At 34.4% G+C, this 2500-nt stretch overlaps 1 protein-coding gene across 7 annotated transcripts in view; it reads right to left on the bottom strand.

Annotated features, from left to right (window-relative positions):
- Positions 1–1474, bottom strand: part of LOC122249294 (uncharacterized) — a 33101-nt gene extending 31627 nt beyond the window's left edge. For 6 of the 7 annotated variants that reach the window (XR_015191857.1, XR_015191858.1, XM_086546845.1 and 3 more), the window contains exon 1: positions 1240–1458. The gene's annotated coding sequence lies outside the window, so the exon portion shown is untranslated. Of the gene's footprint in view, positions 1–1239 lie in introns of all 7 variants that reach the window. The other variant, XM_086546849.1, reaches the window with a different exon arrangement.
- Positions 1475–2500: the final 1026 nt, after the last annotated feature.

Raw genomic sequence — 2500 nt, 5'->3', positions numbered from 1 at the left:
TACTGATATTTTTTCTTGTCTTGTCCAAAGATATCTCTTAATAATGATATAAAACAAATACCAAGAAAACTGATCAGAGGCAAAAAATTATCCTGAAAGCATATTTGATTTGAAGTTAACTTACTGCCTTTTCATGGTAGGGAAATGGAATTATAAGAACGACAGAAATTATTTTCTTGTAGAAAATAAAATATATGTATTCTCATTTCATTAATATGCTTGCACATGCCTGACATTTATCAGTTTCTACTTTCAGCCTGCTTCCTAACAGGGTTCCGATCATGTGCAGCAAATATTTTGGTTTTTGCTTTAATGCCATGTCATATTCTATTGGCACTGACCATACAGAGATGTGCAGAAATATATAAATATATAGAACCATATAAACAGGAGTAGAAAATATGTTCTAATTGTCCCCAACAAAATTCTTTTAGTCAAATATTATGTATCACATACTGCTAGAAGCAGAATTTCAAGAGCTTTCCCACTCTGCTATCAGATTTATTCCTTTTCTTCTTGATGTGATTATCATATCAAATTCAAGGAATGGGGTAAATAGTTGAGATCAAACTGATGAACTTGGTGATGAAGCATCTCTAGAACCATCAATAGGTAAAAAAATGAGTTATGATAAATGACAATATAACAAAATCATATTGGGTGAATATTCAGCATAGTGCCGCATCGTTAAATACCACGATACTAATACCAAAGGATTCCTCTCAACCTATACTATTCAGATATAGAAAGTATGACCCGCGATTCGATGCCTGTAACCTGTAACCTAATGGCAGGGGAGGGCATAAAGGAGACCAGGGAGATTGTAGGGTAAAATATGATTAATAATACATGCACATGCACATATATAAGCCAAGAATACACTATGCCAACTACCTACCTAGTTTTAAAAAGGGTTAATGCTCGAGTTGAGGTAACAGTAATGAATAGTTAAAATGAAACCATGTCAGATGATGAGTTCTCAGCATTAATAGGTTACTGTACTGTTGGAAAATATCTTTGAAAAATAAATGAGGTGAATATTGGAACTGTAATGGAAAAAAATGTATTATTAGACCGTGATCAGGTACCTGGACCTAAACTGATCGATCTCCCATGTTATTAGATATTTATTTCGTTTCTTCCTTTCTGTGTTAAGACTTTACAAATCACTTTTGATTCAACATGGACTTCAAAATAACACAAAAAATAGAATATAAACAAAGGACATTAATAACTTACCAAATGAACTAGGAAATAATCATATCATAATTATCAGCTTCTCTTTCCTCCTCTCCTTTGTCACTATTCCTTTTTCTTCATATGAACAATATGTCATACCTCATACCTTCAAAGAGAGGCTAAATATACCACATAGAGCATGGAATCACTTCAAAATACGTGTACAAGAACGTTATTAACATACATTTCACTCACTGAACGTTTTGTGTTCCGGTAAATACTCACTGTGGACTCGGGAGACGATTGTTGTCATGGCGTTGGTGGTCTGTTCTTTCTACGGGATCACTAAATGCTATATGATATTAATGATAAGGATTTTTCTCTTGATCTTTATTTGTGGTATTAATGTGGTTATTCTAAAGAATTTATTTTCCCGTTTGATGAATGATATTTGATCAATACTGGATTATGTCATTAATAACTCGTCAGCACTGTTGATTTCTTTTGGGATATTTTCTTTTGTATTCTCTTTCAAAAAGAGGATTTTTCGTTTAGACTTATTACTAAAATCCACTCGGGTTTGTGACTATCATTACTCTGTATGTGTAGACAAGTAATTTTTATGGAGTTGTTTGTTGGATAATCCTTTAGTAGGTCCAAAGGTCAAATTTACTTAGGATTTCTTACTATGACCACTATTTAGAGTGGCAAAAGTTCTAATTCTTAACAGAAAAGTTATCAATACACCAATCTACACCAATGCAAGGCTGTATTAATCCCGATTATAAATAATGTGGCGGGTGTAGGTCTACTGACCCCACCCCTTTTGTGTGAAAAATAGCACAACACGCAGAAGAATACATGATGCATGAAAGTGTGTTCGTTATTTTGTCCCAAATCTGAATTTGTGTTATCCCCAAAATGCGAAGAAAATGCCACTGAAATACTAAAAAAAATCCCCGCTCACTTAGTCTGCCTTCTGATTCAAATCAAGAACTTTTCACTATCTTCAAGTTATAGCACGGATAGCAACCACGCATGTTAGATAAAAACAACGCTCTATTGGAGTTACTTAGATGTAATTTCATTAGCAAATCACATTTAAAACCCTGTCCACACTGACCCTCGTGTAGCGCTGCGTGAGACAGTTAGCAGTGTTAAATGCCACTCCGAATGTCCACACTGTCTATATTGTGGAATATCGTAGCTCTGTGTCTTGCCAAAAAAGAAATTGTTGAGAAAGTGATACACATACACCGGCAATGTCATGAAATATTCGTGACATTGCCAGTGTACCTACAATTTGTGTCTGGAACATGCA

Source organism: Penaeus japonicus, unplaced genomic scaffold (assembly GCF_977035675.1).
Source record: "Penaeus japonicus unplaced genomic scaffold, GWHDUDI00000001_assembly GWHDUDI00000002, whole genome shotgun sequence".
Classification (NCBI taxonomy): Eukaryota; Metazoa; Arthropoda; class Malacostraca; order Decapoda; family Penaeidae; genus Penaeus; species Penaeus japonicus.
The sequence above is the reverse complement of the archived record's forward strand: the minus strand, read 5'-3'. Positions and strand labels throughout refer to the sequence as shown.